The sequence below is a fragment of the Haemorhous mexicanus genome, chromosome 3 (genome assembly GCF_027477595.1).
Source record: "Haemorhous mexicanus isolate bHaeMex1 chromosome 3, bHaeMex1.pri, whole genome shotgun sequence".
NCBI lineage: Eukaryota > Metazoa > Chordata > Aves > Passeriformes > Fringillidae > Haemorhous > Haemorhous mexicanus.
This window is the reverse complement of record NC_082343.1, coordinates 115,703,629-115,728,479: the sequence shown is the minus strand read 5'-3', so window position 1 is coordinate 115,728,479 and position 24,851 is coordinate 115,703,629. Positions and strand designations below refer to the sequence as shown.

The 24,851-nt window shown below is 45.8% G+C and overlaps 1 protein-coding gene across 2 annotated transcripts in view; it reads left to right on the top strand.

Moving 5' to 3' along the window:
• The window catches only part of MSRA (methionine sulfoxide reductase A), a 238,867-nt gene that overhangs the window by 213,050 nt on the left and 966 nt on the right, over window positions 1-24,851 (top strand). The window lies entirely within an intron of this gene.

The window sequence follows — 24,851 nt, the reverse complement described above, 5'->3', positions numbered from 1 at the left end:
CCCAAATCTAGCAAGAATCTGATTAAGACTCAGGTCTGTTCTGTGGGCAGGGTATTGCAAGCAGCTTTCTGCCATCATGAGGCCAATTTTCCTTCACCCAGTCTGTTATTCTGGAAGGCTGAAAATTGTGCAAACTGCATAAAAACACAGGACCAGGTTTGCTGGGGCTGACTAAAGTCTACCCAGCCCTTTGCTCCCATGGCAGCCACCTAGGCTGGGCCTTAATCTCAGCCTAAACAGGATGAGATGTGGGAAAAGCCTAGCTCAGGCCTTCCTTTTTCAGACAAAACCAGTCAGGTTTGGAGATAAGGGGACTGGAGTAGGAGGTGAGACCTCCAGATTAGAACAATTCCTTCTTTTTCAGAAGGTATTTGGAGGAAAAGGACAAGCTCTGGGTGCTGGAAGATTGTGATGTCATTCCTTGTTATCTTCAAAGAATAATGATGCAGAGAGGAGGTGTTGTCTTGGAGATTTAGAATGGACTTGAGAAGGAATCTGAGATCCTTCTTTGTGGATCCCTTTGATCCAGCACTTTTCAGACAGTGGAACAGTTTTGATGACCCACCTGGTTGACCAGGCTGGGATGGAGAGCTCTTGCTCTGGCCAGATTCCCAAAGCCATCTGCTCCAGTGTCCACTGGCAAATCCCAGCCTCTGGGGGGGGTCTTACTGTATGTTTTGGGATGTGCACAGCTCAGAGCTTATGCTGAAGAGCAAAAAATTCCATAATATGAGGATCTGGAGCCACTCCTCAGCAGGACTTGCAAGACCTTATGGCGTGGAACAAGGAGAGATTTGGATGCCACTGGGAAGCTTAGCCAGACTGGGGGAAGAATATCCTGAACCCTGCTTGGATGTGGTTGTGGAAAAAGGACAGTTTTTCAGCTTGTTTTGCTGTTACAAACCTTTAAAAGTTGGTTGAGAGGCTAAACTCTGATAATGTGAAAAAACCCCAACAGTGAGAACAAAGTAAAACACCCCCTGTCAGCAACATCCTTTCATCGGGATAAAGAGGAACAAAATAATCCTGCCTTTTATAAAGCCACAATTAATTTCTGATCACTGGTGGCATCCTGGATGTTGTCTTCTGCTGTATTTGGACTCCTGACAGAGAGAGGAGATGCAAACACTGACTGCCAGGTACCCAGATAATAAAAATAATAAAAAGCTGCCAGGTGATGTAAACTTTGGAGAAGGAATTTCCGTGAAGGGGACGTGAGTCAGGACTCTCTGTGCCATCACTGCCAGCAGGCTGCTATGTAGGACACCACGGCTTGTGTTCCCTTCACACCCAGTTTGCACCAAAATAGCTCCTCTGGCATCAAAGTCTGAGCTGCAGGAGGAGGAGGAGGAGGAGGAGTAGGAGGAGGAGGAGGAGGAGGAGGTGGAGGATCAGATCCAGGTGCAGTCGCACGGCTGGGAAAAGGGGAGATCCCGGCTTCTCCTCTCTCCTGCTGCCCCCTTCCACAATTCCTTTCCACATGGTTTGATTCGTGTGCTGAGCCACTTCAGAGATCTAAACTGGCACAAAACATTGTGGGTTAGTTTTCCACTGATACAGTTCTCATGGCACGTTGTCCAGAAGGCAGCAAGAGCTCCAGCACTCACCTGGGGACATTGGGGAGATCTGAGCAAGCCCCTTGCAGCAGCACTTGTGCCTTTGGCCAGGGGACACCAGCTCCTCAGCTTGTTGTACTGGTATATTGATTTTGTTTTGGGTTGTAAGGGACCTTAAACCTCATCTCACTCCAGTTCCTGCCGTGGGAAACCTTCCACTATCCCAGGCTGTTCCACACCCCATCCAACCTGTTCTTGGACACTTCCAGGGATCCAGGGGCAGCCACAGCTTCTCTGGGCACCCTGTGCCAGGGCCTCCACACCCTCACAGCCAGGAATTCCTTCCCAATATCCCATCCATCCCTGCCCTCTGGCAGTGGGAAGCCATTCCCTGTGTCCTGTCCCTCCATCCCTTGTCCCCAGTCCCTCTCCAGCTCTCCTGGAGCCCCTTTAGGCCCTGGAAGGGGCTCTGAGCTCTCCCTTGATCCTTCTCTTCTCCAGGTGAGCACCCCCAGCTTGTTGAACTTGGTTGCTGGGCCAGTCCTCATGGGTCTTCCTTCCCACCTGAATCAGATGGAAATTTGCCTTAGACCCATTAAGTTCATTCTTTTTGACATTGCTTTCAGTGACTGCTTTGAATGGGGGAGATTGAAATCTGAATTCAGACTGCGTTCAGGGCATCCTTGAAGTGATTCCAGGTCAGTGGCCCAATGTCCTGGTACAAATATTGCTCAATTAAGATGTTTTCCATCACATTCTCTCTTACAAATGTGGATGTTTTATTGATGCAGAGCTAAATCAAGTATCTGCCATCACTACACTCTCTTCCTCCACTCCCAGCTGGCATTTCATGCAGCACATATTGCAGTTTTCTTTTTGAACAGAAGCCTTTTCATCTACTGGAAAGCAGAAAAATGCCATAGGTGACATAGTTTAGCAGCATTAATCACATTAAATCTGTCTGAACTGCTGCAGATGGGGAAAAAAAAGAAAAGTCCTGTTTGCATGTCAGGGCTCCAGGAAAACTGATTTTCCTTTCAGAGATGAGAACTGCATTTTCCTTTCATTTAGCTTAAAGAGAACAGAAACTTGGGTCTGGAAATGATTCCCTGGGACAGCTAATGTGGTTCCTTGTTATTCTGGGCAACCATCTCACAGAATCCTTCCCATAAAAATGGATCAAGTATCATTTATCACCTAGTGAGGTTTTTCTCCCAGATATTCCCATTGTGAGGGGAATAACCTCATTTATGCTAGAGTAAAAGATTTTGGTTGTAATGTTTTTTATTTAATTTGCACGTGTCTTCATGGCCAATTGAGCCACAGCTGTGGTTCAGATTCTCTCTCCAACCCTGTCCACATCTGCTGGTAGCTCATGGGCCTTGGACAGGGGACAAAAATGCTATGGAGGACCAGGATAAGGTGGAATGGCAATTCTGCTTTGCCAGATGGTGCCATTTTTTAGGGGAAAACTGTCAGTCATTGCCTGTTGGACTAATTCCTTGTGCCAACCACTACAACAAAGCTGATAATGGATGATTTGGGAGGTTGAAACCATGGAGGATTTAGGGATTTTCTTGCATTGGAGCTTGAGTGAGCTTTTAGGAGTTGAGGCTGTGGATTCCCAACACAGCAGAAATATGGGGATGGAGCAATGAACAGGCACCAGAATGGGGTGAATTGTCCTGAAGTTTAATCATGGAATCATTGGAAAAGACTTCTGTGATCATCCAGTCATAATGCTCTGCTGCCAAGGAGCAGAGGGAGAGGCTTGGTGGCAGAATCCTGGGAGATCCTTGGATAGGTCCCACTGACTTGCCAAAAAAAACTTGTTTTGACAGCCAGTTTGATCCCAAAATATTGGAAATCTTTCATTGGAAATCCTTCCAAAATCTTGGAAAGATTCAGCGCCCTGCCACTCTGAGGTTGGCTGATGCAGGTTCTGGTTCAGCAGCACAGTGGAGATCAGCTCCTAAGGCTTAGAGATATCATGGAGGTAGAAATCACCTAATTCTGAAAGATTTATCTGCAAAATATCATCCAGTGAGAGAAGATGGACGGAAATGCCAGAGCCAAAGTGCCATCCAAATGACAAATGACTGAAGACTGCTCACCCCAGCTCATGCCATCAGCAGATAAATTAGTGGAATGATGTTTTCAGCTGCTTGATAATGTAGAGGTGGAAGAAAAAAAACCCAGCACAACAGTGCTAATTATTATGAAACAGATTAAGAGGTGCCCCAAACAGCCTCAGAAATTGTGCAGTGTAAAAGTTCTGTAATGTGAATAAACTGTGTAGGAAACGCTCTGGACAGTCCCAGCCGTGGTTAATGTCCATGTCTCTATCCAAGAGATTTCTTGGATGATTCTGTCCCAGGATTCCACTTGCCTCATTAAGAGGTGCTTCATGGGTGAAGGTTGAAGGGCAGAGCCTGGTTTCATCCATGGTGTTAATTACTACACATACTCTTAATTTAATTTTGGAAACAGGTTGGCCATGTGCAAACTGCCCTTGGGAATGATCCCTGGCCCCCCCATCTTTTACACTGTGCTGGGAAAGGATGGGAAAGGGAGTTAGTGGGATAAAAACGTGCCATGGACTGCTCTAAACCCTTTCAGTTCTGATGATGAAGTTCTTCTGCCTGTGCCTGTCACTGAGGTTGGAAAAGCCATCCAAGACCTTTGAGTCCAGCCATTCCCCAGTGCTTCTAGGCCACCACTGATCCGTGTTCCCCAATGCCACATCCACATGGCTCTTAGATCCCTCCAAGACTGGGGACTCCCCCACTGTCCTGGGCAGCATAACCCTTTCAGGGCCCTTTTTAGCCTTTCTTTTTTCAATAGTTGAAGATTTTGCTTTTCATGCCTGGATTTAAATATTCCTTTTTCATCCTTTTCTGAGTGCTCGACTCTTGACGATCAGTTGGTTGTTTTTCCATGGTTTTCCAATCCTTTTCGTATTGACCAAGGAGCTGTTGGCACTTCCAAGTGGCTGGAACTTGCAGAAGATGGGTGAGGTAGTGGGGGTCTGGAAAAAGGAATATTTGGCTTCTGTCTTAATGGGAAGGGAGGACCTGGCAGTGTAGACATGTAGTGCCTCAACCACACTAATTCCTTGAAATATGCTGGCACAAATAATCAAAGCCTTTGCAAGCACCCAGAAAATCCTTGTAAGCAAGAAAAGACAACCAGGTCTGCATGGAACTGCTGGAAAGTCAGCGGGAAATTTGCTGGAAGTCTGAAGTCAGAGAATTTAACAAGAGTTTTGATATTTGTTCTGTGTCAAAAGAGAAGTTACATTGAATGGAGCTCACAGGGCTCTGGTTTAGGCACTTACCACTCTTGTATTTGGAGTGGAAAACAGCAAGGCTGGAAGACATGGGGAAAGATGGGGAAAATATCCATTGGGAAACCTGGAATTGGAGCTGCTTCTGCTGTGGGACAGTAGGATGACTGAGAGAGCTGGAGGTGTCCAGCCTGGAAAAGAAAAGGCTCCAGGGAGACCTTAGAGCTCTTCCAGTGCCTCAAGGGGCTCCAAGAGGATGATTGGACAATACTAAGTGCAGAACACAGTTTACACGTGTAATAGAATTAATTCTTTTGGAAGAATCTGGTGAAATGAGTGTTAATTACCACGGTGGGGGAGTTGGAACTAAATGATCCTTAAGTCCCTTCCCACCAAAACCACTCCATGACTCTATTTCCAGCACCTCTCCTCTGCAAACACTTCAGAGTTTCAACCTACAGAATCCATTTATTCTATGTTTGGTTCCACTTCTTCAGGAGAATCACAGTCCTTCATGGGAACTTAATTGTCTCGTTTCTAGAAGTCAACCCCAGAACCAAATGAGAGCAATTTCTGATTCTTGTCTTATTTTACGACTCTGGATGTACAGAAGGGGTTAAATCTCTCTCCCCATCCTGCACACACACACACAGAGCCCAGCACAACACTTTGTTCCATGTGTCTGCTTGGCAACTTGGGAGAGTTTTGCTGGCATGTGGGAGAGACCTGCAGGAGTCAAGTGCAGCATTAATGTGAGATCCCAGTGGCTTCGGGGGAAGCTCATTACTGACCTGGCTTCGGCGTCTTCATTTACAGTAACGCTTTAAATATTTAATCCATCTCTCCTTCTTTCCTGTCATGGGCCATTTTCCCTCAATTGATTCCTTCTTTGGGGTGGGGGGTAGGGATGGCTGGAATGCATTTCTGTTAGTGGAATTCTATAAATTATCCTCATTAAGAGGCCTGGTAACCACAGGCCAGCGTGGGATTTGCGTTGTACTTTTTGGCCTCAGGTTCCCAAAGCACTTCAGGGGCACTCACTGGGTAAAGGTGAGGGGCAAAGCTTTGCTGAAAGTTTAAAAATCAGAGGGAAGAGAAGTGGAAGGCTGGCATGAGAATCATGGAGTGGTTTTGGTTGGAAGGGACCTGAAAGAACAGAATTTTGTTCACACCCTCCCACCACGGGCAGGGACACCTTCCACTATCCCAGGTGGCTCCAGCCTGGCCTTGGACCCTTCCAGGGATCCAGGAGCAGCCACAGCTGCTCTGGGCAAGCTGTGCCAGTTCCTTATCAGTTTTCCCAGCAAAAAGGTGCATGGCCTTCATGGCTGCATCTCCTGGGACTCCTCCCCAGGCCAGGGAATGCCACGGCTCCCACGTGGTCAGGCAGTGCCCTCGTATCACATAATCCAGCTCTGCTGCAAGTACAGATGTTGCAACATCTGCCTTACAAGCAGGCACATAGAGGGACAGGCAGGGAAGGGAACTGCTCCAGCCTCTTCTTCTGCAGCCTCATAAATCTTCAGTTGACTTTACAGGATCACAAATCAATTTTTGCCCAAAGACAATTTTTTTTTGGTTGATATTTTTAGTGAGATCTCTAAGCCTCTCTTAATAATCCCATGAAATTGGCATCAGGTAGGGTGTGAAGGCAGTCAGGAAAATCATGAAAACAGTTTTACACCTCTGGGACTCTAAAGGGGTCTTGGAGTGCAGTTGGGCCTTGTTCTTGACCACAAGATCTCTTTATGAACCCTGTAAAGAAGGAGAGGGGAGTTATTTGCCTTTCACCAAGCCAGGCTCAGAGAAAAGAATAAAACCCTTCAGTAGCCGGGGGCAAATGCTTTTAATGGGTGGGAAAAATGGGTTTTCAGCAAGTGTACTTTGAAAGAGAATCACAGGAAGTTTTGGGTTGGGAGGGTTGTTAAGGATCACCAGTTCCAGCCCCTGCCATGGCTCCACTAGACCACGTTGCTCAAAGCCCCATCCAGCCTGGAGAGGACAACAAAAATATTAAAAATAAATCAAATCCCTTGCACATTTCCTCACTGTTACTGGTTTTAATTTATCAATCAGACAAGAAATGCTCAGGTGTGTCAGACAGGCAGCATCTGTGTTTGCACTGCCAGTCTTAAATCTGTTGTCCTCAGTTAGCTGGAACAACAAATTAAAAGAAAACACCCCCAAGCCTGACCTGTTCCTTGATAGCTCAGCATGAAGTGCTATCCCACAAGTGGCACAAGAGTTTTTCTGCAAATACCACTGATCCAGCAGAGAAGAAAGAGAAAGCCAGGTTCATGCTCCGTGGAAAGAGGGTATTTTCATTTCAAGGAACATTTATTTTCATCACAATACCTGGTAATACCACCCATTATTACACAGCTAAAACGCTCAGCCTTTGAACCCAGAAAATGCTGTAGGACTCGAGGACCAGGCTCTGTCCAACTCCATTTGTGCTGCCACAATTTAAGCAGGGATTTGAGGAGTGGGCTCTGAATACCCACAAATTGCAGAACAAACACTGCTGCTGTCATTATTGATGGTTTGTGTCCTTGATACAAGTGCTGCATCTCAAGGAGAGGAGTATTCATAGATGGTCCAGTGCTGACTTTCTTGGAACCCCTCATTTCAGTGTTGTTTGGTGAGTGCTGCAGGCTTTGAATGAAGATGCAACATTTCATTTACTCCCCTCTTTTCTTCCCTGGAAGCTGTCAAAGGATGAGAGCTGTGATTGTAATTGAAAACATCCCAACAAAGCCTCAAAATTATTGTAACTGAAATTAAAAAATGTTATTCTTTAACTACTGTTAGGCTTCACCTTGAAAAACCATGCCCGACCTTCAAAGAGGAATTTCGTGGCTAATAGTAAGAAGAATTTGATAATTTAGCAGATGTTGACCATTCCTTTTGCTGTATGGTCACAAAGAAACCTCAGCCTTCTAATTGAAAATGTGATTTGCTTTGACCTGGAATCACACTGAGGAATTCTGGCACCTCAGTCTTGCCAGTGGAGCTGGATGCTCCCCATTTTAGGGATGTCTGACAGTTCCTCTCAGAAGTCTCTTCCCTCCGTTGATTGATACTTCAGCAAACATTAATTTGGGGTGGGGGGGGTGACATTTTCTGTGCCAGTTTTCTGCCTCCTCAGACTGATATTTTTAAAGTTCCAGCCAAAATTGTTGGGAGCAGGAAGCTGGAGAAAAACATGTTGTTTTCAATTCTAAAATATTTCTCCCAGCCTGTCTACGAGGAGCTTTGGTACCTCCCTGCTGCAGAGCAGGGATCTGAATTTCAGGAAGGAGGCGGTTTTTGCGCATATCCTGCTTTTTTTTTTTTTTTTTTTTTTTTTTTTTTTTATCTCCCAGTGGAAATTTCCCTGGCTTTTCTTAATTTACAGACATTAAAAAAACTCAAAAACCAAAAAAAAAAAAAAAAAAAAAAAAACCAAGACACATTTGGGAGAGTTGTCACAGCATTTAAAAGCTGAAGCCCTCAAGAGATGCTGCAGAGGGATGTGTTGTGCTGCTCTGGCTGTGCCTGCTCCAGCACCATGGTGTGTTTCCCAAGAAGACAGGGATGATCCTTCCCATCCTGGATGATGTTTGCTCTTTAAAAATTTGGGAGCCAGGGTCTCCTGGGGGTTTAAAGTGATTTTAAAGTGATGAGGGACAAGCCACCCTGCTAGAAGGCAAAAAAATTAAAAAAAAAAAAAATCACATTTTAAGGGGGAAAGAAAGAAAATGTTGTGGCAAAGAGGGGGAACAAGAGAGGAAATGGGGGAGAAATGTTTTAGGGTTGCTCAGAGACATTGGAGATGGAGATGGGGCCGGGGGAGCCAGACCCAGGTGATGAAAGGGAAAAATAATTCCCATTTCTTGGCCCAAGGACTGTTTATCACACCACAAGCCAGCAGGGGGACAATTTAAATCATGGAATCATTGCATCCCAGCATGGCTTGGGTTGGAAGGGACCTCAAAGGCCACTAATTCCAAGTCCTGCCATGGGCAGGGACACCTTCCATTATCCACAGCTGCACCCCTTCTTCTTTTCCCTGTTTTTAGCATCCCATACACAGCACACGATCCTGCAGCTCCTCATTTCCCAGGGAACACATCTTGGAGCACAAGAGCCGTGTCAAAATCCCCAGAACAAAGTGCTTGGTGGTGGATTCCATCATCCCAGCAATCCCAGGGAACATCCCCTTCTGCAGCGTCAGGTGTTAGAGAAGGAGCAAGACACGCTCGGAGAGGGGAAAAAGAAAGGAAATCAAGCTGCTTTCATGTATTCTTTGTAATTATTTTCCCCCTGTTGTTCAGAATTCTAGTTAAAAAAAAAAAAAAAGAAAAAAAAAAAAAAAGGAAGGAAAAGAGGGCTCTAACATTTACTGGCAGTAATCATTGCACCATCTGCTCCGGGAGCTGCTTCCAGAACACACGTTCTCAGCTGCTGAGCAGTCAGCTCCCATCCCTTCCTCTCAGAGACAGGCATGCCAGCAGTTCCTAAACTGTAACAGCATGAACAAGCCTTTTTATTTTCTTTTTTTTTTTTTTCCCTTTCAGTTGCTGGATTTTTTTTTTTTAATAAGGCAGGAAAATTTGGATTTTTCACCAGATTGTTTTTAATGCTGAGCTCTTCCCGATTTGAGGTTCTTCATCTGAGCATGTGCTGGTGGCAAAAATATGGAGAATTTTAATATTTTAATATTTCAGAGTGCCCCAAGGAAGGTTGCTTTGTAGCAGAGCTCTACTGGGCTGCTCTCAAGGATGGATTTATCCCATGTTTCTTCTGGGAGGAAGCTTTCCTGTGGGATCCCCTCCCACCTGGGCATGGACACCTCTGATTTCTGCTCTCATGATCCATAACTGAGCTCAGCTCCAGCTTCTTTTCCTTCTCTTCTGCATGCAAAGTCAGCACTGAGCTGTTCAATATCCCTGCCTTCCTTAGGCATCCCAAATCCATTAGGGAATCACAGGATATGAGCCAGGAGGAGATTCCTCACCACCAAACAGGCTGAAACTTGCCCTCTCTGTGCTCCTGCGTTGCTGCCCTTTGGCTGGTGGGGAGCAGAAGCTCTTAAGGAAATATATGCCCAATTTTCAGGGCAGGGGTGACATTAATTAGCTAGCCCATCCTGTCCTTGGATGCTTCTGTGTCACTGACACCCCAGTCTGTGGCTCTGTTGTTGTTTCTCTCAGCAATACCAACCCACGGTCTCTGTTTGTACATTTAAATTCAGGAATGAAAAAACATCCCTCAGTGCAAGCCCCTCTTCAGCCCTCCCACTGCAGAGCCAACACTTCCCAAAGAAATGAGGCAGAGTGGATGCAGAGCCCATTAGGCCTGTCCCAGGAGGCAGGGATCTGTAGCTTACAGATGTGCTCAGAGAGAGAAATCTGCATTAGGGAAAAGAATTCCTGCTTGACCGGCAGATCTGTGCTAAACCACACGGCTGGAGGTGCAGCTTTGCAGGGAGAAGGGGCTCTGTGGGATGGCTTTGTGTGATTTTATCTGGGTTTCACTGCAGCAAGAGCAGATTTACTCCTTTACAAGCAGGAGAAATGGGATTTCTCCCTCTGCCTCGTGCGCTCGCTCTCAAGCTGGATGGGTGTTTTCCCACCCAGAAATCAATGTTGGGGTTTTTTTTTTGGATCAGCGTTTGATCCAGCTGAACAGTTGTTTTCACACCTGGAAATCAGGATTGGGTTTTTTGGGGATCAGCATTTGATCCAGCTGACCTGTAAAGCACATCACAGAGCTTGGAGCCTCAAAAGCACTTTGGGAATCTCCCTTATTCCTCGAGGCACTGCCTGTGTGCACGAGCCTCAGGATTTTCACAGGCTGTGACAGTCCCACCAGTTCTCTGCTGCCATTTAAAAAAATACAGAATTTCTGGGGTCAAATGGGTCAGACAGATGATTTATAAAAAACCAGGGGATTGTGACACATGCTAGATCAGAAGATGAACAGAAGTAGCTGGGAAGACAAGAAATGGAAGATAAAATGAGGAAGCAGGGAAATGAGAAAATTGGGAAGATGTTTGGAGCTGAAAGGGCTCCCAAATATTGGTGCCCATTTCAAATATTCCCTCTGCAAGGCAAGCCCATCCATTGACCTCCTGTTGCTGGTAATGGAGACAGGAGCTCCTCATAGTCCTATTGTTCCTCTCCAAATGATTCTTAGATTCTTAGGCTGTGTGGTAAAGGGGAAGAGGAAGATTCCTTGCAGGATGGCTGATTTTTAGGAATAAAAGCCCTTTGACACCCAGGGATGGGCAGGTGCTAGTGCTGTCACTGGGTGAGTGGCTGTGTCACACAGTCAGCCATGGGACACAGAGCATTTTTTACTGAAGAGGATGAGGAACAGTCCATGCTTGGGAGGTTGGGAAGGAACAAACTGAATGACCTCATTCCTTGCACGGATGCACAGATGCATAAGTGGGGATTAAGGGCAGCAGATTTGAGACCATCCGAGGTGTCAGGCACTGTGGGAGAGGCCATGCTGACTTGTGAACTTGGATCTGTCGCTTGGACGAGGGTGGGAAATCCTTTCATGTGCTTTTTCTGCCCACTCCAAGTTCTCTGGGTGGTGGAAACCCCGTTGCTCCCCCTGGAGAAAGGACAGCATGGCAGGGCTGGCAGCTGCTGGTGCCTTGATCACAGCGAGCGCCTGGACCGAGCGCCCTCTCCCCTTCCAAAATCCCTCCAAAATCCCTCCCAGGACCCCCACAGAGATGGACACAAGGAGGCAGCCAAAGGCAAGCAGTTGTTCTCCAAAGGAAGGAGTCAAGGGGTGTTGCTAATGCTGGGATTCCTCAGAGCAACACGTCCTGGGGCAGCTGCCGTGCCAGGAGAGGCGCCGAGCCACGCGCGGCTCCTCCAAATGCTCCCTTGGCTTCAAGGGAAGAAAAAGGCAGGGGACAAGGCAGAGACCTCAGTGGAGCTGGGGAGGTGTTTTGGGGGGCCCCATCACTTTTACTTGCTGTAACAGCCTATAAATGAACAATTTGGAGGTTTCATAACGCTCTTAATTAGGACAAACTTAAAAAGGACCACTTGGCATCCTCGGTGGTGGAAGCCATGTGCTACCTGCAGCAGGCCAAGTCCAAAATGAAACTGATTTTTCTCTCTCACCTACATTCTGCATTCAGGCAGCTGCTCCTAACAGGTGCTCGCTCTCTTCCTAGCAGATGGTGACAAAAAATGGGTTTGTTGGCAGGTTCTGCCACGGAGCAGCCTTCTTATCACACATATTGATGTGTATACAAACACACACGTGTTATCAGGTGTTGGGTTTCAAAAGGAATTCTCCTTCTGAGAGAAGGTCACTCACGTGGGGGGTTTAGCCAGAATGGTCTGTGCCTGTCTCTTTTGTTCCCTGGGTCTAAAGGCATTTGGGGACTTTGCTGCCACGTCAAAACCCCACAAAAATTTGGCCATTAGATCAGATCTCCTGGTGTATCTGAAGGTGTTTTAGGAGGAATGTGTGGTGTTAGGCTGTGTCCCTTCATATCTATCACAAATCCTTAATTGCCTAAATAGCAATTAACTCCAAAAGAGGCAGGTTTTAGGTGGGAAATACCCTGATGTTTTTCTCCTTGCTCTTGGTTGTGGTAATATAATAGAAATGCAGAAATTAGAGTAGGATGTGTTGGAAAGGATCTTAAAGATCATCTCATTTCAAGGATCTCTCTCTTTAAATAAAACAACCAGTTAAGAAGGTGCAGTGGAATAGAGACACAGCAATGCCTTTAAACAAAGAAATCCAAGTGCAGGGTTTTATCCTGGGAAATGCACCAGGGCTCTGAGTGCTGAAGTGTTTGAAGCTGCAGGGGAAGCACCCGGAGAGGATTTGTGCTGTATCCATCACCCAGCGAGAGGCAGCTGTCAAACAAATCCCTTTGGTTCTTGACTCTGCTTCCACCTCCCAGATTCTGCCTGGTGAGGGCTGTGAATTTGTCAAAATGGTGCAGAGCAATGCCAGGTTTGGGGAACTGGGGAACTTTTCCTCCTTCTATTCCTTGTGCAGGAAGCACCAGGCAGAGCCATCCTCACCCTGCTTTGCTGCTCATTTCAAAGGAGCAGCCTGAGCCAAGAGAACCAGATGAGGGTGACATCTGGCCATGGAGCCTCTGCCAAGTCACTGCTGTTCTGTAGCTGGCAGGAAGATGATGTGCTGCAAATGCCAGGTTCTCTCTGAAATGTAAAGTGCATTCCCTGCATTTTCTTTTCTTCCTCTCCAGCCTCAATCAGCTCAGTATTTTGTTTTACTAATGGCCAAATTCAAGCCTCCTTTCCAGGCACATACATCCATTCCAGTGGTGGTGGGTGATTTGTACAATGAGCGGAATTTGACCCTGAAGTCCAAAAGGGTCTTGTATTTTCTAAGCTTCCTGACAAATTAACTTGTTGACTGTAAGTCTCATTCAAATCTCAGCCCCTGTGGGGTGTGTGCAGAGGGCCACTAATCAAATATATCAGAATTGTTTGTACCTAAACTCTTCCAGGAGGGAGCAGGCAGAGCTTGGGGCAGGTGAAAAAGCTAAAGAAGCTTTGGAGGTTTTCTTCACTGATACTTTTCTGGAAGCCTAAGTGCACTCCTTTAATAAAAAAAAAAAATCACTAGAGCTGATCAAGAAGCTTGAGAAAGAAATCTGCTGCTCATAAAAGGTAGGGACAGTTAAAAGAAAGTTTTGGAGTTGGAACTAGATGTGCTTTAAGATGCTTTCTAACCCAAACCATTCTGTGATTCTGTGATTGTAGGTGCCCTGTACACACAGTTTCTCCCTGTTGTGCCCAGAAGGAGTAGGGATGGTGTGGGAAGGAGCTGAAGCTGTAGGATTTACCCTGTTTCCTTAAGAAGCATTTTTATTTTCACCCTTGTTGCTGAACTCTCAGCACTTTTGGCAGCTGTGAAACAGTGCTGGGTTTGCAGCTGCTGTTCCACCCAAGTGCATCTTTTCCTCCTCCTCTGGTAAAATGGTCTTGCTGCAACAATTTTCACAATTGTGTAAGAAAGGGGATTGTATTGAATCATGGACAGGCTGGGAGAACTGGGAGTGCCCAGCCTGGAGTAGAGAGGGATCCAGGGACATCTTTGAGCCCCTTCCAGAGCCTAAAGGGGCTCCAGGAGAGCTGGAGAGGGACTTGGGACAAAGGATGGAAGGACAGGAGAAATCATTACAATTTTTTTATTTAACTTCATCAAAAGTTACCCTCTATCTACATCATAGGAATAGCTGAAAATGTTTTGATTAAAAATTAAATTTTATCAGATTTGTCAAATAAGAGGAAACTTTTGCATTGAAAGATTTATACAAGTACCATAAGTAACTTGAACCCACCCAGTGGATCAGAGGGATGGAGCATCTCTCTGTGAGAAAATGCTGGGAGAACTGGGATTGTTCAGCCTGGAAAAGAGAAACTTTGGGGGTGACCTAATTGTGGCTTCCAGTACCTGAAGGGAGGCTGGAAGAAAGATGAAGAGACACTTGGGACGGGGAATGGAGGGACAGGACACAGGGAATGGCTTCCCATTGCCAGAGGGCAGGGATAGATGGGATATTGGGAAGAAATTGTTGGCTGTGAGGGTGGGGAAGCCCTGGCACAGGCTGCCCGGAGAAGCTGTGGCTGCCCCTGGATCCCTGGAAGTGTCCAAGGCCAGGCTGGACGGGGCTTGGAGCAACCTGGGATAGTGGAAGGTGTCCCTGCCCATGTCAGGGAGTGGCACTGGATGATCTTCAAGGTCCCTTCCAGCCCCAAACCATTCCATGATTCCATGATCCTATGGATCAAGTTCAATGCTATGTAACTACTCAACAGGAAATACTGTGATCATCAAACTGAATCTGGGTATCTTTAAATTCTGTCCTTACCAATTATCCTATACACACTCCTGGAAAACAATCAGTTAACTCATGAAACTATCAAGGCAGTATTCTTTATTGTCTGCCAGAAAAGAAATTGCTTGATATTATCCCAATTCTTGAGGACAAAACTTATTTTCCCTGGAAAGATAAGGAACAGCTAATTCAGGTTTTGCAGAGCACGTGTGCCATTATCGTTAGGAAGGAGCTTAACCAACCTGAAAGCAAATGCTAAATGATCCAGATCTTGGTCTTATTAAGCTTGTGTGTGTTTTTCCTACCACTTAAAAGCCCGAGGATCCGGGTAAATGAGATTTTCTGGAAGGCAAAGCTTTCAAGTTTACCTCCCTCTCTTTTTCAAGCACGGAGGCGATGCCTCTGTTTACGCGGAGCTCCAACGGAGCGAGCGCATCCCTGCTGCAGCGTTTCATGGAACATCCTTTGTTTATTCACACTGTGCCACTTTTAAACTTCAGATGTAAACAACAAAGACTTCTTTGTGTTTCACACTATCTCATACTCACTACCTTCTGAAGTCCAAAGCCAAAACACTGTGGAATTTTACCCTCCTCACACTTTTTTCCTGCTTGTTGGATGGGTTCTTCCAGCCTTTTCTATTTATAGCGGCTGGAAAACTACTTATCTGCTGATTAAAACATGCTCTGTTCATTTTCTCTTGACTTTTCAGTCCTTGGAATGGGATAAAAATTGTATTGCCTGGTAGCCATTTCAAATATAATTTTAGTAGTAATTATGCATATATTAGATAACAGAAACAATTTGTCATCCTGAAGGATCCAAATTGCTTTAAAGTATTCAGCCTCTCTCTGATCTGTAGGTGGATTAAAAATCCAGCAAATATTCCACTGAAATCAGCTGGACAGAAAGGTCAGAAGGACCTAGGCTGGAAATGCAGCAGCTGCCTGACTACACACAGGGGGCAGAAGAATTTGGGTTCTGTTTTAAACCAGAGTGGGATTTTTGGTTGGAAATTTCACAGAGCTGCAGCTGCACTGGGCCTTGAGATCCAGCACTGGGATGTGGCCCCTGTTTTATACCCATGGGGGAAGGACCTCAGTTTTCTGTTTCATTTGATGTGCAGTGTTGTGGTGTTTGGATCAGTCTCATGCTGGATCTGTCTCCTCTCTGTTTGATGATATTTGGAGAGGGCAGCCATGGGAGAATTTAAGATGTTTGGGGAAGGCGTCTCCATGGGGGAAAAAAAAAAGACAATATAAAAAAAACCTCAGAAAAATGTGTTGTTGATTTTTCCCTTTTCTAAGACCATCCTTTATCATCCCTTCCCCTTAGGCTGCACTAGAGCACAAGCAATATCTGGTGGGCCATATATAAGTGGTGGCCTTGGCAGTGCTGAGGATGATTGACTTCAGGGTCTTAAGAGGGCTTTTCCAGCCAAAAAGATTCTGTGATTTTATGATTCTGTTTTGCTGGAATATTCAATGTGGAACCTAAGTAGTTTTGCTGTAAATTGTTGAGAATATTAGACCCATGTTGGATCCTTTTGAGAGATTTCCTTATATAAGAAACCACCAATACAGACTGAAAATAAAGGTGACAGCATCGAGTTTAGCAGGTGAGGCTCATGGTGGGTGTTCAGGGTGAGTTGTTCACCTCTCCAGAGAGTGGTCAGCAAAATACAAACCACCTCCCAGCTTTTTAGGGGGATTAAATGGTTTAGGGTTATAAACCAATGGTCATGGGAGGCTGAAGAGAAAATCCCAGTGTGTTATTAGAGGCAAAATAGGTAGCAGAAATGACAGGTTTCCCAACAATTTCCAGTGCAAGGATATTTAAGGTATTCCAATATAGCAAATTTTATTATTTTAGTGGTATTTCTGCTTGGTCTCTTGTCTGGAAGTTTTTCCCTCCAATCACAACAGAAATAATTTCTGGTTTTTTCAGGATGATAAAGATAAATTGTTTCTCTGGAAAACTCATATGTGTTCCTGAGGAAACTGTCGTGCTTATATATCATGGAAGAAATACTTGATGGAAATCTAGTGAGGAAAATAAAATGATGGCCGTGTAACAGCAGAGCTGACCTGAGCCCTCTGGGTTTGGTATGGCAAATGAACACTTTTACTTCTTCATTGCTGCTCCCCTGAATAAAAAATAATGGCAGAGCCTTACATTCATTGCCAAGGGCTCACACCCAAGGGAGCACCACAAGCTGCTCTGCACTTGGAACAAAACGTGATCCAGAGATGACTGAGCTAATGGAGGTGGGGAAGTCTTGTCAACACAGTATTTACATGTGGAGGGTTTTATTCTGCCCACAGGCAGCTGGGGCTGCCTGGTCTTAGAGTATTTTTGGACCTGAGTTGGTTTCTCAGAGTCATCCAGGGCCAAACCACTTGTGGTCTCCAGCGTGGAAGGTTCTGCTCTGAACCTTTGTTGCCCTGTGTGGGGGTCATTTCTCCCTTCCCAGCTTGGCCCTGGCCGTTGTTATTTCAGGAATATGAGAGTAATGGATGAGTGATTAGGGGAGGAGACTCTGCTGTCTCCAGCCACTGGGGCAGGAGTTTTCTTAGGCATCATCAATTATCCATGCAGGATGTGCAGTAAGAGGCTGTTTGGCTGCCTTCAAATTGGCCAGACAAACAGAATTTCCATCTCTCTCAATGGCTCCTTCAACACCTAATTAGCTCCCAGATGCTACTGGAGCAAGATGTCTTTTATCTTTGCTAATGTTATCTCCCTCTACCTCCTAAATGCCCGCCCGTGCCATTCCCCACTTTCATCTCTCTTCCCTCAGGAGAAAACAGGATGGGTGTTCAGGAAGCTCCACGCTGAAGGTCAAGCTTGTAAAGACTCTGGGTCAAGCTGATCCCGTTAAACCAGGCAGTATCTGGAGCTAAAAAGCTTTGAATCCAGAATTAGATGGATATGATGGAGAGCAGGATACAACTTCCTTCCTGTGCACGTTCACAGGATCAGCATCCAACAGGAAAAAATAGAATTACAGATTTTATTTCGCTGTCAGTTGCCTTTAAGATGATTTAGGACAAATTCAAACCTCCTCTTTTCCTGTTGTGGGAGAAGATACCACGAAATCTGGCTGGATAAATGTGATATTTCAGCTGGCAGAGCTCATTGTTGTGGGCAACACTCAGGTTTTACACTCAGAGGTAAAATAGGAGGAAATATCAGGCTAACTGCACTCCTGGTCCTCCCTGGACCCTCTGAGCACAACCACTTGGGGCTGTGTTAATACCAGGCTATCATCCAACTGTGATTTACCTTGGCAGGACTGATGGATATCCAAGCCCAGCAATTCCTTTCCCTCTGGCAGGGAGGAGTGACCAAACCACCTGCTCCAAGCTAAGTGGTTAAGAGGGAAACATTTCAGAGAGAGCAGATCTTCAAAACATACTTTATGCACACACCCAGCTTTCCCTAAGGCTCCTGGAGATGTGTCTCCAGCCAGGATCAGTTTCTCCATTCCAGTGATGTATTCTGTTGTGTGGGAGATTTGTCAACAGGGAAAAGCTTGGACAAAGTCAGTGTTGCAGTTTTATGGATGAAAATCAGCATTCTTCAGCTTAGATTTTGTACCATTTCTTTTTCTATTTCCTTCTTACCTGCATTTTCTCAGTGCTGCATTGAAAGGATACATTCCTAGGAAAAATTCCTGCAGATTCCTGCAGCAGCACTGCTCCTCTTTGGCCAGGGGATGGGTAATCCCTACAGGATGTATCCTGGGCTGCATCTAAAGCTGTGTGACCAGGTCAAGGGAGCTGATTCCACTCTGGTGTACCTCACCTGGAGCTCTGTGTCCAGCTCTGGGGATCCCAACATGAGAGGGATGTGAAGCTCCTGGAGAGAGTCCAGAGGAGGCCACAGAGCTGCTCCAAGGGCTGGAGCCCCTCTGCTCTGGAGCCAGGCTGGGAGAGCTGGGGGTGCTCACCTGGAGAAGAGAAGGATCCAGGGAGAGCTCAGAGCCCCTTCCAGGGCCTAAAGGGGCTCCATGAGAGCTGGAGAGGGACTTGGGACAAGGGATGGAGGGACAGGACACAGGGAATGGCTTCCCACTGCCAGAGGGCAGGGATGGATGGGATGTTGGGAAGGAATTCTCAGCTGTGAGGGTGAGGAGGCCCTGCAAGAAGTTTCCTACAGAAGCTATGGCTGCCCCTGGATCTCTGGAAGTGTCCAAGACCAGGTTGGACAGGGCTTGGATTAGTCTGGGATAGTGGTAGGTGTCCCTGTTCATAGCAGGAGGTGGGATGGCATGAGCTTTAAGGTCCCTTCCAACCCAGGAGAGGCCCCTGGATCCCTGGAAGTGCCCAAGGCCAGTTTGAACAGGGCTTGGATCAAACTGGGATAGTGGAAAGACCATCCATGGTCTGGATAGTCTTTAAGGTCTCTCCCAACCCAAACTATTCCATGATTTTTTGACATTTTTCTTCAGATTTAGTCCCACAGCAGCTGCTTTTCTCTCCCAGCGTAGAGTCTGTGGATTTCACCATTTCTGCCCTTAGAGCCATGTGCCCATTATGTGAAAGATGAAGAATTTATAGCCCCATGATTCCATCATTCCCAATCTTGGTCCTGCCTGATTTGCCAGAGACACTCTGCAAGGAGAGTTCTGAGACCAGACAGCTTCCCTGCAAGGATATTAACAATACTCAGGAATTACACAGCTCTCCAAAGCCTGTGTGAGCATTAGCTAATTATGCAGCACTCCACAGCCCTGTGAAAAGCATTTGCTAACCAACCCCAGCACCACCTATCAAATGCATCAATACCATGGATTCCACAGGGCAGAGGCAGCTGGAAACGGGGGAATGTGGAGATCTGATCCCAGTCCATGTGGGAGCTGGGGCTGGACTTCAGCCCTCGCCAGCCACTGCTCCCACATTTCCCTTGGCAGGGTCCTTCCTCCTGTCACAAACACATGATTTCCAGAAGCAGGTCACCTACAGGCTGGGAGTGCAGATTTTACCAGATAATCAGGATTTCAGCCCATTCCAGCACTTGGAGAGGCTGCTGGCATCAATTACCTTGGAAAAGCCAACATCAGTAAGTGACATAGAGGAGACTGGACCGAGTGTGACAAACTGAGCTCTTCCAGCCAACTGAAGGCTGCACAAAGAAAACAATTTCAGATCATATATCATTGATGACACAGCAGAGTGGGTTGAACTGCCAGAAAGGAGAGGGAAGGAGAAAATAAATGAAGGAGAAAATAAAACATTGGTAATTGCTCATTCCTCTGGACCAAAGTTTGTTTCTCTGGATCAAGCGAGCCTGTAGGGCTGGATTTCTGCCCCCAAACCTGCCAGCAACTAATCCACAAACCTGGCAAACTCAGTTAAGTTGTTTTCCAGTTAAAAATATCACAGGGATCAAGTGTCTAGGATTCCCACAGCCTCCCATCCTAAGGAGTTCACAGAACTAATTCCTGCAATTCTTCTCCATAGTGCAGCTCCTTTAATTCTTAGAACTTTTGGGAAAAGAGCTGAAATTCAGGATTGCTGCTGCTGGTGGTGTGAAATTTTGAGTGGACACTGCAATGGAGGGAGAGCCCAGCAGATTTTATTTGGTGGGATTGTTGTCAGAATTTGACATCAGGAGTGATGGTACAGGAGCTGTCACACATGTCAGGATGCTCCGTGCTGTTTCCAACATCAGTGATTCTTCAAGGAGGTTTTGGAAATGCAGGAGCTTTGTGCAACTCACTGGGACACGAGACAAAGTGGATGGTTGTTGGTATGAGCTGGTTTGTAAAGTGTCTATTGAATCAAACACAGGATGATGCCATTTTTATTAAAAGCCACAAAATGCTTGAAGCCAATTAATACTCCCCTGCTTTACTAATGCCTCTGCTCGTAAAATTAAATGGTTTCATTTAGCAAAACCAATTTTAAAGCCTTTTTGTCAAATTTATAATGACTTTAGCATGGGGAGGCTCATGTCTTGCACACATAATACAGGTTTTTTTTGAAGAGAGAGGGTGCATAATGAGGTGCCACATGTGGAATAAGAGGAAAGTTGCTCTTCTGAGTGAAGAACTGGTTACAAATAGGAAATAAAAGGTACAAAGAACTGTGCAGTTGCTGCAGTGAAGAGAGATTAACCTGTCTTGGGAAGCTGTGCAGTTCAATATCCTCACAAAAGGGCTGAAAAAAGAGGATGGTGACGCACCAAAACCTGCTGAGGGTTTGGAGTTATTCCAGGTGAGCCAAAGCAGACACGGCTACAAAAAAGTTGCAGAAGAATCTGACAATAATAGAGAAAATAGCTGCTGAAATTCCATGTCAATAAAAGTCAAGTGCAGGCACAATGAGAGGGTTTAAATTAGCCCGGGAAAGAGGTTCTGGCGTCATTGCAGATGGTGCTTTGGAAACATCTGCTCCGTGCTCAGCAGAGGTCAGGAAGGCAAGTGGAATGCAAAGAATTGCTGGGAAAGGGATGGGGAATGAAAGAGGAAATGTAAGTGCAGGGCTGAATATATCCCTGGGGCTCTTGAGCACAGTGGAATTCCAGTCACCCTGGTGACTGCAGTAGGGAAGGAGAGCTGGAGAGATGCAGGAAAGGGTGAGAAGGCTGCCCTGGGTTATGGATTGGGAGTGAAAGGCTCTGGGTCTGGCTGAAGACATGAATGGGCAGGATTAGGGTGTAAAATCCAGATTTCTGTGGAGAGAGGGGAGAAGGAACTGTATTAGGAGGCACCAGGATGATCAGAGGGATGGAGCATCTCTGTTGTGAGGAAAGGCTGAGAGAATTGGGGTTGTCCACCCTGGGGAAGAGAAGGATTTGGGGTGAATTTTGGACCTTCCAGTGCCTAAAGAGGCCTACAGGAAATGTAGAGAGACACTATTTATGACAGCCTGGAGCAGCAGGACAAGAGGGAATAGCTTCAAATTGAAAGAAAGTAGTTTTGGATTGGATGTTAGGAAGAAATTCTTCCCTGTGAGGGTGGTGAGGCCCTGGCACAGGGTGCCCAGAGAAGCTGTGGCTGCCCTTGGATCCCTGGAAGTGTTCAAGGCCAGGTTGGATGGGGCTTGGAGCAACATGGGATAGTGGAAGGTGTCCCTGCCCATGGCAGGGGGTGACACTGGATGAGCTTTAAGGTCCCTTCCAGCCCCAAACTGTTTGGGATTCTGAGATCCGGTGTTTTGTGACAGAGGATGTGATGACAAATCTGGTCATCAGTGATCAGGCAGAGGTTTAAAGCAAACAACAGGAAATAAACTTTCAATCTGCAAAGAATTGGGAAAATCATCAAAAACCTCTTTTACATGCTGGAAGTACAGGTTGGCTGACAAACTTGTGGTGCTGAGGTTCCCAGTGCTGACTTTGACACCTCCATGATCCTGGAGGTCTTTTCCAACTTTAATGATTCTGTGATTCCTTGTTCCTGTTCCAGTGTCCCCTCTGCAGCTGGGTGAGATTTGAGAGCTGGTTTGGTTTGGCCCCTCCCTGGTGGAATCTGACAGGATTTTTGGGCTGCATTATAAGCAGTTAAAGGGTCTCTTGTGATGTTGCAGTGACTTGGCAGTGCTGGGTTAACAACTGGAGTCGATGATCTTTCAGGGCTTTGATCTCTCCTATGACAAAAGCCACAGAAATCCTCTGAAGGAATAAATTCTCTGTGAATAGCAGTGGAATACTGGTGGGGAAAATTATCCAATGGTTCCTAAAAAATTTCTTGCACTGAGTTAAAAATCCCAAGGGTTAATTGCAGCATGGAAATGAGAAGTCTCTTTGGATGGCTCAAGAATTTTCAGACAGAGAGGACTAAAAATTCTTCTAGAACAGGATTACCATCAAATTATATCAGCCTCAGTGGCAGGAAATCAATCCAGAGCGGGCTGATTTACACTTGCCAGAGCCAGCACATCCTGAACTTCCCCATGTCTCCCAGTGATGTTTTTATCTTCACATCAACATTGTCAGTGCGAGGAAAATAACTTTCCCTTTAAAATCCAAACATCCAAGGTGGGATTTGGCAGAGTGTCAGGGCCAGGGTTTCCCACTGACAGCAGCACCAAAGTGCAGTGTAAGGACTCATCTTGAGTTCTGCTTTATTCAGGTTTTAATGGGCTGGGAAGGGATAAATGATGTTTATGCCCTCTTGTGGTGCCACATCGAACGGAATGGATTCCCTAACTGACAAAATGAAGCCAATGATGGAAGAGTCCCAGGTTAAAAATCTGTAACAAACGCTGTGGAAAACACAGTGGAAAAATTTCTCCCCCTCCAGCAGCATCTTCCTGACTCAGGGAAGGGGGAGAGGCCAATTTTGACTGCATTTGTAGCAGCAGGTAAATGAGTCATGCCCAGGATGGCAGAGTTTGTGCCATCTTTCAGCAGTGAAGATCATTCCAAAGTGTTTTCTCTGTGCTGGGAAGGTTAGAAAGTGAAACAGTTCTTTGTAAAAGGAGCTGTGTTGACACCTCTTTGTGTTTGGTGCTGCTGACGTGTTGTGGTGCAAACCTTCACGTGTTTTATCTTCTTCACTCACATGTCTGACAGGTGAATAACCTGATTCCCTTGGGACAAAGCCTGTCCCAGAGACGGAAGAAAGCTGGTTGGTGATTTTACATGGGAAAATAAGGCCAGGTTCCTGTGAAATGGAGCTTGTGATCCCAATTCCTTGTGTGGGAACACAAGGAATTAATGAGTCAACACCTTCCTAAGCTGTGCTGATAAATCAGGGTGGGAACTCAGGGCTCTCCAGACTGGTCCATCGTGGATTTTGTATCCATCTTATCACTTCATTCCTGACTGAAGACTGAACACAGCAGAATGTGTCCTTTAGGCAGTGAAATTGTGGGAATAAATCAGAGTAGTGCTCTCCAAAGCCCAGCAGCTGCTGTCAGGCTGTGGGCAGGGCTTGGCTGTGCTGGGGCAGGATCTGGGAAACTTCAGTGGGGGAAATTTGGAAACTTTTTGTCCCAAATAATCACCTGTTGTTTAAGTGAAGTTTTTCCATTGCACGTCATCCTTGCCTCTCCCCAGCCATGTAGGAGATGAAAGAGGAGGGGAATGATTTCCTTTCCACTTCCAGGAGGAGTAAACCTGCAATACTGGGTTTAAATGAAATACTGGGTTTAACTGGTCTAGGCTTAGGAGGGTTTCTCTAACAGGATGGAAATCACTGGAATAAGGATCTCCATCTCCAAAGATCTTCCATAACCAATTCTTTTTGGGATCAAGGCTGGTACCATTCAGTCTGTCATGATGAAAGAGGAGGGACTTGATGACTGATGGCAGATTCACAATTTTGTGATTCCATGAGATGATTTCCCTTTATTTATATTTTATATATTTAGTAGTATGATGAGAGAACATATAGTTTTCTGGGCATCCTAAATGCTGACCCTTCAATCAATTCTATCTACATCCAGTATTTATAACTACAATTTGCAACAGGATTCTGATATTAATTAAAGTGCTTATTAGGTTTTAGCATGGACTTTAGAGCACAAGTTATGTCCACACTGAGAAGAGAATTGGCTCCAAAATGTTGGTGTTTACCAGTTTCCTTAGGAAAGGACAATGTAGTGGGGAAAATGTCACGGCAATTCATCTTAAAAAGAAATTCCCTCTGTCAGAAACCTCTCAGGAGTTTCAAATTCAGCTAGGGGATATCAGAAAGCAATTAAAGTCTAATTTAAAATCCCCACCCACATTCTGTCTTCTCTTCCTGCCAAGTGGTTATTGCTCCTGGTCCACGTATTGGCAAATCTTTCCAAAATTTGCCTTAAAACTTAAAACTTTCTGGTCAAGATGGAACTTTTCTCTTTGAAAAATGAGTTTGCAGTGACTCTGCGGGGGAAAAAAAAAAAAAAAAAAGCCCAAATGCTCTGATTTCCCAAGGACATCCTTGGGGTTGAAATTTCACCCAGAAATTCTTCTTGGACAAGGACATTGGGGGTGGATTTGAAGCGGAGGCACTTTCCAGGGAAGGTTCCTGGACACTGCAGCTTCCCGGGGTGGATCCCAGGGTGTTCTCCCTTTGTTTTCCACTTTCATTGATGGCTCCACATCACTGCCTGGGTTAATGAAGAGAATAAAAGCGTGGCCGTGGCAGATTAAACAAATGAGCCATTAAAAGGGGATGGCTCCCTCCCTCTCTGTGCCCACAGTGCCTCCGGGCAAAGCAAAACACCAGAGAGCA